Genomic DNA, 11,364 nt, shown 5'->3' on the forward strand with positions numbered 1-11,364 from the left:
TCATAAATTTGTTGTCCGTATATGTGTGAATTTATTTCTGGGCTCTCAATTCTGTTACATTGGTCTGTTTTTCTGCTAATACTATGTTGTTTTCATTACTACTACTTGGTAATTTAGTTTGAAATTAGACAATGTGATACCTCTGGCTTTGTTCTTTTTTCTTAGGATAACTTTGACTATTTTTTGTGTGTGTGGTTCCATACAAATTTGAGGATTTTTTGTTCTATTTCTGTGAAAATGCCATTGGGGTGTTAATAGAGAATGCTTTGATTGTCTAGATGGCTTTAGGTATTATGGACATTTTAACAATGCTCATTCTTCCAATCTATGAACTTGAAATCTATTTCTATTTCTTTGTATCTTCTTCAATCTTCTTTCAACTATGTCTTATATTTTTTCAATATAGAGATTTTCAAGTCCTTTGTTATGCTTATTCTTAGAGATTCTATTCTCTGTTGCAATTGCAAATTGGATCACTTTCTTCATTTCTCTTTCTGATAGTTTGTTTTTAGTATATAGAAATGCAACAAATTTTTAGGAGGACTGTCCAGAAGGTATCCAGACACATAACATGAAAAATAGAGACATTTATTGAAAAAGATAGAAGATACAAGAAACATTGTACATAGGACAGTGATGCCTCAGTCCCCTTCAAAGTAGGCACATTGGGAACTCCCACAGTTCTTGCAGCATCTCTTCCACTGTTCAAAACCCTCTGCAAAATCCTGTGTTGAAATCACCATCAGCTGCCCCGTCGTATTTTCCTGAATCTCATCAATGGTCTGAAATCTCTTCCCTTTCAAGGGTGATTTTAGTTTTGGGAAAAGCCAGAGGTAGCAGGGCACCAAATCTGGGCTGTAGAGGCGTTCAGTCACCTGGGTGATTTGACATTTCATCAAAAATCTCTGCACAAGATGTGACATGTGAGCAGGTGCATTGTCGTGATGAGCCTGGCAATCATCAGTTGCCCATAGCTGTGGCCTTCTGAATCATCTGAATAGTTTCCATGGAGGAATGTTCAAGCTTAATGCAAAGTTGGATTCAGATTCATTGCTCTACTAGCTCAGTCATTTTGAATGTGACGGCCACACAATACACACACTCAGTGGTGTGTACTGCACCCTGACTAGTACAGTGAAGTCGTCATTGTTCATGCATGCACATTCCAGTCTATTCTCCTTGGCTGCCAGGTTACATCAATGTCATGGAAACCATTCTTGTTATATTAACAATGGCTGGATTTTTTCCATATAGACCTCGTATGCACCCTTATGTTAATTGCATCATTATTCACAGTGGCCAAGACATGGAAACAACCAAAGTGGAAGGGCGATCTGGGAGGGAAGATGGCGGCAACATAGGTGGGAGCGGAGTCCACTTCCCCTCAACGCCAGGGAAATACCTAGCTGATCTGAGGAGCAGAGCGAACAGCCAACAGTATTCCAGCATATACGAAGATCAGAGACCAAAGATAGAGGACACTGAAAGATCTGACGGTAAGAAGAGTGCTCAAGGACAATAAGGTCCACGGGACCCAGGACCGCGCGGTACAAGGGCGGCAGAAGCGCCAGCCCTGGCGCAGGGGCTGCGGCAGGAGTCTTGGGAGAGGGCCAGGCTGCGCTGTGAGCAGCCAGGTGCTTGATTAGACCAGGGGGGCTTGAAAAGGAGGAATTTCTCAAAAAGAAAAAGAAAATAGAGACACTCAGGGGCTAATTAGAGAACTCTCGGTAGTAGCCGAGGCCCCTGGCGCCCCTCCCCCTCCACCCCTGGACTGCTACGCTCACCTGAGGTCCGGTCGCGCGCGCGAGCAGATTAGCGAACGGGACCCACACTTGAAACCCCGGAGGGGCGCCCACACCTGAAACCTCCGAGATAATTTGGAGCAGAGACTAGCTGCTCCACCCACAGGCCCAAAACCTCGGAACCGAGTGCCGCGTGGTTCAGTCCAAGGGCGGCCCCGCCCGCCCGAGTGACTCAAGCCCAGGGCGGCTGGATCGGGCCCCCAAGCACAGAGCCTGTGGCTCAGCGGGCTGCGCGCGCTCACCAAGCACAGGGCCGGCTGGGTGCCCGTTTTCCAAATACAAAGCTGCTGGCGAGTGTCCTAACCCCAAGGCGGCTGAATCTGCCACCTGCGCGCCAGCATTCCAAGCCCTGGCGGCTCGATTGGTCCGCCGGCTGCGCGCTCAGGGCACAAAATAACGTCACAGACCCAAAGCGGCTGGATTCCCCTGCTACGAGCGCACGCGTCACAAGCCAAAGCGGCTGGATTGGCTGATCAACGGACTGATTGACTGCCAGGGACCACACGTACAAAACAGCGAAGAGTGTGACCCAGGAAGAGAGAAAAGTGAAACCAATCCTTCCAACCACCCCCTCCCGTTGCACAGACAGGACACCACCAGAAATAACCTGACTGGTTTAAAGCCAACAGAAGATTTTTTTTTTTTATCCTTTTTCTTTTTTTTCCTTTCCCCCTGAATTCCTTCTTCCTCTCTCTTTTTTTCTTTTTTTTCATTCCTTCTTCCTCCCATCCTTTACCATTTTTATGTCTTCTTCCTGCCTTCTTTTATCTATTTCTATGTTTTAATTTTTGTTAAAATTCCTTCTTATCTTGCCTCCGATCTTTCTTTATTCCTTCTTCCCTCCTTCCTTCCTTTCCTCCTTTCCTATTTCCTTTTTCCCTCCTTCCCATCTTTGTTTTGGTTTGTTTTGTGTGTGTGTGTGTGTTGTTTTTTTTTTCTTTTCTTTCGCCCCCCCTTTCTCTTTTTCCCACAGGTGAGACAACAAAACCTGGAGTGCTGAAAAGACTAGAGTTAGACCGTGTTAAACACATAAACGTCAGCTCAAGACCAGTGAGCACAGGAGAGTAAGGAGACAGCACCACCGAATCCCATTGGCATTCTACCATAGAAGTTCATATCATAAATCCAGGGAGTCAGAACAAAGCAATTTAAGACACAGAGGCCAACAAGAAGAGCCTCACAAACAATGGGAAGACAAAGAAACAATTCCCAAATGAAAGGAAAGGAGGAAGTCTCAGAAAGAATACTAACCGAAAAAGAGGCAAGTCAACTATCAGATACTGAGTTCAAAGCAATGGTCATCAGGAAACTCACTGAGCTCTCTGAGCTCAAAGAGAACTACCAGAAACTACAAGGAAACTACAATGAACTCACTGCAAACTATATCAACATGAAAAAGGAAATAGAAAATATCAACAAGAGCCAAGCGGAAATGAAGAATACAATTTCTGAATTGAAGAACACAGTAGAAGGAATTAAAAGCAGACTTGATGAAGCAGAGGATCGGATCAGCGAGCTGGAGGATAAAGTAGAAAAAAACACCCAGAAGGAGCAAGAAAAGGAAAAGAGGCTCAGAAAGAATGAAGAGGCAATAAGGGAAATGCAGGACAACATGAAACGTAACAATATCCGTATCATAGGAATACCAGAAGGAGAAGAAGAAGAGCAAGGGATAGAAAACCTGTTTGAAAAAGTAATGATGGAAAATTTCCCTAATCTGAGGAGAGAAAAAGTCACCCAAATCCAGGAAACAGAGAGTCCCAAGCAAGAGGGACCCAAAGAGACCCACTGCAAGACACATCATAATTAAAATGGCAAATTTCCAAGACAAAGAGAGGATCTTAAAGGCAGCAAGGGAGAAAAAGGAAGTAACATACAAGGGAGCCCCAATAAGGTTAGCAACTGACTTCTCAATGGAAACGCTCCAAGCCAGAAGAGAATGGCAAAAAATATTCCAAGTACTGAGAACCAGAGGCCTGCAACCAAGACTACTTTACCCAGCAAGGCTCTCAATCAAGATAGAAGACCAAATAAAGAGTTTCCCAGACAAAAAAAGTCTAAAAGAATACAGCTCCATCAAACCAGCTCTGCAAGAGATGCTAAAGGGACTGCTTTAAGGAAAGGAAGGAAAAGAGAAAGACAGAGGAACACAGGTAGGAAATAATGGCAATGAATAACTACCTATCGATAATAACCTTAAACGTAAATGGATTAAATGCTCCAATCAAAAGACATAGAACAGCTGAATGGATAAGAAAACATGACCCACACATATGCTGCCTACAAGAGACCCATCTCAGGACAAAAGACTTACACAGACTGAAAGTGAAGGGCTGGAAACAAATTTTCCAAGCAAACGGACAGGAAAAAAAAGCAGGGGTAGCAATACTCATATCTGACAAAATAGACTTCCAAAGAAGGGCCATAAAGAGAGACCCAGAAGGTCACTTCATAATACTCAAAGGAAGAATCCACCAAGAAGACATAAACATTGTAAATATATATGCACCCAACATAGGAGCACCCAAATACATAAAGAAAATCTTGGAGGATTTCAAGAAAGATATTGACAGCAACACAATTATAGTAGGGGATTTTAACACCCCACTATCAAAAATGGACAGGTCTTCCAAACAAAAGATCAACAAAGATATTGTGTCACTTAACAATACCTTAGAGGAAATGGACTTAACTGATATATACAGAGCTTTTCATCCCAAAGAAGCAAAATACACGTTCTTTTCAAGTGTCCATGGAACTTTTTCAAAGATAGACCACATGATAGGACACAAAGCAAGCCTCAACAAATTCAAGAAAATTGAAATCATATCAAGCATCTTCTCTGACCACAAGGGTCTGAAACTAGAAACCAACGCCAAGGGTAAAAACCCAAAACACTCAAAAGCATGGAGACTGAATAGCATGCTATTAAACAATGAATGGGTCAAGAACGAGATTAGGGAAGAAATCAAAAACTTCCTGGAAACAAATGAAAACGAACTCACAACAACCCAAAACCTATGGGACACAGCAAAGGCAGTCCTGAGAGGGAAGTTCATAGCAATACAGGCCTACCTTAAGAAGTTAGAAACAGTTCACACAAACAACCTAACCCTACGCCTACAAGAACTGGAGGAACAACAACAAAGACAGCCCAGAGCAAGCAGAAGGAAGGAAATAACCAAGATCAGAGCAGAACTAAATGACATAGAGACTAAAAGCACAATTGTAAGGATCAATGAATCCAGAAGCTGGTTCTTTGAAAAGATAAACAAAATCGACAAGCCTTTAAGTAGGCTTATCAAGAAGAAAAGAGAGAGGATCCAAATAAACAGAATTAGAAATGAAAGAGGAGAGATTACAACTGATACCACAGAAATACAAAGGATCGTAAGAAATTACTATGAAGACCTATATGCTAAGAAATTTGAAAACCTAGGTGAAATGGACACATTTCTAGAAAAATATAATCTTCCAAAACTGACTGAAGAAGAAGCAGAAAACCTGAACAGACCAATATCAGCAAAGGAAATTGAAGCAGTCATCAAGAAACTCCCATCACACAAAAGCCCTGGACCAGATGGTTTCACAGGAGATTTCTACAAAGCATTTAAGGAAGAACTAACCCCTATCCTTCACAGACTATTCGAAAAAATCCAAACTGATGGAAGACTCCCAAACTCTTTTTATGAAGCCAACATCATCCTAGTCCCAAAACCAGATAAAGACACAACGAAGAAAGAAAACTTCAGGCCAATATCGCTGATGAACATAGACGCTAAAATTCTCAACAAAATATTAGCAAACCGCATCCAGCAATATATTAAAAAGATCATCCACCATGACCAAGTGGGATTCATCCCAGGGATGCAAGGATGGTACAATATTCGCAAATCAATAAACATAATACATCACATCAACAACAGCAAAGACAAAAATCACATGATCATATCAATAGATGCGGAAAAAGCGTTCGATAAGATACAGCACCCATTTCTGATAAAAACACTCAGCAAAGTGGGAATAAAGGGAGCAGTCCTCAACATAATTAAGGCCATATATGAGAGACCTACAGCCAACATCACATTCAATGGACAAAAACTTAGAGCTTTCCCACTAAGATCAGGAACAAGACAAGGATGCCCTCTCTCACCACTCCTATTCAACATAATATTGGAAGTCCTAGCCACAGCAATCAGACAAGAGAAAGCAATAAAAGGCATCCAAATTGGAAAGGAGGAAATGAAACTGTCACTGTTTGCAGACGACATGATAGTGTACATGGAAAACCCTATAGACTCCACTCAAAAACTACTCGACCTAATAAATGAATTTGGCAAAACAGCTGGATACAGAGTCAATACCCAGAAATCAAAGGCATTCCTGTACACCAACAACGAAACTGCAGAAACACAAATCAGGAAAAAAATCCCATTCGATATAGCAACAAGAAAAATAAAGTACCTAGGAATAAACCTAACCAAGGAGGTAAAAGACCTGTACTCAGAAAACTATACAACACTGAAGAAAGAAATTAAGGAAGATACAAACAAATGGAAGCATGTACCATGTTCATGGATTGGAAGAATTAACATCATCAAAATGGCCATACTACCCAAAGCAATTTATAGATTCAATGCAATCCCTATTAGAGTACCCATGACATATTTCACAGATATAGAACAAACATTGCAGAAATTCATATGGAACCATAAACGACCTCGAATAGCAGCAGCAATTTTGAGAAAGAAGGACAAAGCAAGAGGGATCACAATACCTGATATCAAACTGTATTATAAGGCCACGGTAATCATAACAGCCTGGTACTGGCATAAAAACAGGCACATAGACCAATGGAACAGAATAGAGAGCCCAGAAATAAACTCAAATCTATACGATCAATTAATATTTGACAAAGGAGGCAGGAGCATAAAATGGAGCAAAAACAGCCTCTTCAACAGATGGTGTTGGGAGATCTGGACAGCTACGTGCAAAAAAATGAAACTCGATCACCAACTTACGCCATACACGAAAATAAATTCAAGATGGATAAAAGACTTAAATATAAGCTGTAACACCATAAAAGTCCTTGAGGAAAACATTGGCAGGAAAATCTCAGACATTCCACGCAGCAACATCCTCACAGACACATCCCCTAAAGCAAGGGACATAAAGGAAAGAATAAACAAATGGGACCTCATCAAAATAAAAAGCTTCTGCATGGCTAAAGAAAACAGCACCAAATTACAAAGAGAACCAACAATATGGGAAAACATATTTGCCAATGATACCTCAGACAAGGGCCTGATCTCCAAAATATATAAAGAACTCACACGACTCCACTCCAGGAAGACAAACGACCCAATTAAAAAATGGGCAAAGGACTTGAACAGACACTTCTCCAAGGAAGACATACAGATGGCCCAGAGACATATGAAAAGATGCTCAGCATCACTAGCCATCAGAGAGATGCAAATTAAAACCACAATGAGGTATCATCTCACACCAGTCAGAATGGCCAACATAAACAAATCCACAAACAAATGTTGGAGAGGATGCGGAGAAAAGGGAACCCTCGTGCACTGTTGGTGGGAATGCAGACTGGTGAGGCCACTGTGGAAAACAATATGGAATTTCCTCAGAAAACTAAAAATGGAACTGCCCTTTGACCCAGTAATTCCGCTGCTGGGATTATACCCTAAGAACACTGAAACACCAATCCAAAAGAATCTGTGCACCCCAATGTTCATAGCAGCACAATTTACAATAGCCAAGTACTGGAAGCAACCGAAGTGCCCATCAGCAAATGAGTGGATCCAAAAACTATGGTATATTTACACAATGGAATTCTACGCAGCAGAGAGAAAGAAGGAGCTTATACCCTTTGCAACAGCATGGATGAAACTGGAGAGCATTATGCTAAGTGAAATAAGCCAGGAAGTGAGGGACAAATACCATATGATCTCACCTTTAACTGGAACATAAGCACTAGAAGGAAAAAGCAAACAAAATATAACCAGAGACATTGAAGTTAAGAACAATGTAACAATAGCAAGGGCAGGGGTGGGGGGTGGGGGCGGGGACAGTGGGTAGAGGGGATTACAGGAACTACTATAAAGGACACATGAACAAATCCAAGGGGGAGGGTGGAGAGGGGGGAGGGAAGTGGGTTCACCTGGGGTGGGGTGAAGGGATGGGGAGAAAAGGCATACAACTGTAATTAAATAACAATAAAAAAAAAAAGGAAAAAGAAAAAAAAAAAAAAGGAAAAAAAAATAATAAAACCTCCAAGGGCCAAACTCTGAAAAAAAAAAAAAAAAAAAAAGAAACAACCAAAGTGTCCTTTGATAGGTAATTGTATAAAGAATATGTGGTGCTTATGTACTATGGAATAACTACTCAGCCATAAAAAAGATGAAATATTGCCATTTGTGACAACATGGAGGGACCTTAAAATATTATGCTAAGCAAAATAAGTCAGTCAGAAAAAAGTAAGGACCATATAATTTCACTTATATGTGGAACTGAAACTCATATACACAGACAACAGTATGATGGTTATCAGAGGGAATGTGAATGAAGGGTAAAAGAGGTCAAATATATGGTGATGGAAGATGATTTGACTTTGGGAGGTGGGCACACAGTGCAATATGCAGATCATGTAGCATGAATGTGCACTTGAAATGTATATGATCTTATTAACCAACATCACTCTAATAAATTTAATAAAATGCAAAATTATAAAAGAGCACAGACTTCAACCCTGTGTAAAATTACAGTAAGAAAATAATATATTTGTGGTATTTTACTTCAAAGAAAACTGAAAATCACTGGAATTAGTTGACTAATGAGAAGAGTGGTTATCTAAGCAAAAACATTTCAGCCTTCTATGTTATCCAAATTCTTATAAATAATCGTGTCTGTGAATTGTTTTAAAATTGATAAAGCTTCTGAATTTGTCTTTGTGTATTACAAACTTCTTTTGAGAACTCTAAATGAAAATAAAGTTCCAATAATATTTATATCATGTAAGCAGGGTGTCCTTTTAATGTCCAAAGTTCAGACCATGGTGGAGTGAGAGAATCATTATGTATCTCCCCTTAAATATACAAGTAGTCATCTACAACCCAACAAAGGTTCCTGTGCTAAACGCAGTAGCATACCTGAGAAATCCACACACTAGTATCTAAAGGTGGGTATATTGAAATGCGTAGGGGAGGCAAGAAGGTGGGAAGGAAAGAGGTGGTCCCCACAAATGTATTTCTTTAACTGTCATGGCTGAGCCCGAAACCCAAGCTAATCCTGTAGCAATGGAGAAGCTGTAGGAGCCCCAAACTAAGGCCTGGTGGAGGGTAAGAAAGGCAGAAACAACAATGATGCTTAAAAATCCAGCTCTTTATCCCAGTTGCTTGTAGCAGTAGCAAAAGCAAAGATGTGTTGACACCCTCCTAGCTACAGCACAGTGATGCCAGAAGGCACAGAGAACTACATAGGAGCACAGTGTCTAGTGACAGCCAGTTCCTTACCAACTGCCACATCCCCCAACCATGGTGGAGGTGTTCTAAGACTGAGGAAACCTTGAAACAATGGGGCACCCACAATCTTGGTCACCAAGACTGCGACTTCCATAATCACACAAATGCCCTTCCACTGTGACCGTGGAGGAGCAAGTAGCACAGGTAAGAGAAAACAAAACCTTGAGCTATGACACATTCTACTGGAAAGCATAAGAAAGACCTCTAATTACCAACATGCTGAATTCTTAAAATCAAAACAGTTCCTAAAAGAGAAAGGAGCTGACTACCTCAAATGCACCTGCAGAAAAACAACCAATCAAGCACCATGAACAACCATGGTGACACTGAAATACAGAAAGAAAATGACAATTTTCCAGACACCTAACTCAAAAGTACAGAAGATTTTGGTATAAATGGCAGAGTGTTCAAAATAAAAGTCATGAGAAAAATAAAACAGATACAAAGTAACTCAGAAAAGCAGTACCAAACCAGGAATAACATTAATCAGCAGAATGAGTACTTTACCAAAAAGATTGAAATGACACACACACAAATTCTGGATCTGAAGAACTCTATAATGAGATGAATAAGGCATTAAAAAGATAGGAAATAGAGGGGACTATATGGGCAGAGAAAAAATAGTAAATTCAAATATAGACATTTACAAATAATTCAGGTGGTAGAACAGAGAGAACTAAGTTTTTCTAATGAAAGAACACTACAAGAAATATCTGGCTCTGTTAGAAAGGGCAACATGAAGATAATGGGTATTCTACAAGGGGAAAAGAGGGAGAAAGGACCAGAGAGCCTATCCAAATAGTTGATAAGAACTTCCAGAACCTGCCACAGGGTTAGGCAAGGAATAGGACATACAAGTACAAAAAGCTAACAGAACACCTAATCATCTCAACGCAAAAAGACCTTCACCAAAACACATATCAAAAAGTAAATGTAAAAAGTTAAAGATAAGGAAAGAATTCTCAAGACAGGCAGGGGCAAAAAAAATGACAGTTACTTACAAAGGAAACCCCATTAAATTATCATTAACTTTTTCAGAAGAAAATATACAGACTAGGAGAGAATGGAATGATATATTCAAAATTTTGAAAGAGTGAAACCACCAGCCAAGAATAACATCCAGCAAAATGATCCTTTACCTATGAAAAAGAAATAAGGTCTTTCTCAGAAAAACAAAAGCTAAGGAAATTTATCACCACAAGATATGTATGGTACAAAAAGGAAATATTGAAAAGAGCTCTTATACCTGAAACAAAATTACAAAAAAAGCACAATATTTTGAGTAAGGTTACAAAGAGACAGAATCAGAAAATTGCAACTCCATTCTAGAATAGGGTATTAAACACTTTAAGGGAAAAAAGTACTAAAAATAATTTCAGTTACTGTAATTTCATAATGAATGCACAACAGAAAGCTGAATAACTTGTGACAACAAAAACTTAAAAGGGGAGGAGGAAAAGGACCAAACTTATATAGGTAAATGAAGCTAAGGTGCTATCAAAAGGAAAAGGACTACTTTTATGTATGAGACATTTAATACAAAATTATAGTAACCACAAAAAAATGTACAGCTGAGACATAAAACATAAAAAGGGTGAAACAAAGAAAAATATCATAGAAAAACACTAAATTTTAAAGCAGAGAGGATCAAAAGGGAAAAGAAACAATGGTGATATAGAGCAACCAAAAAATAATCACCCTAAGTATAAATGGACTGAACTCACCAAAATAAGGTACAGAGTGGTTAAATGGATTAAAAAATAAGACCCACTCCATGCTGACTTCAGGAGACACATCTCACCTCCAAAGACAGGGAGAGGCTCAATTTGAAGGGGTAGAAGATGATACTCCAGCAAATGGTATTCAGAGACAAGCTGGGGTAGCTAAAATTTTATCAGACAAAATATGTTTCTGGACAAAAAAGGTAGCAAGAGACAAAGATGACATTTTATAATGATAAAGTGGAAAATCCATTAAGAAAACATAATATTTATTAATATATAAGCACCCAACCTATGAGCATCAAA

This window comes from Desmodus rotundus, chromosome X, assembly GCF_022682495.2.
Source record: "Desmodus rotundus isolate HL8 chromosome X, HLdesRot8A.1, whole genome shotgun sequence".
NCBI classification, from domain to species: domain Eukaryota; kingdom Metazoa; phylum Chordata; class Mammalia; order Chiroptera; family Phyllostomidae; genus Desmodus; species Desmodus rotundus.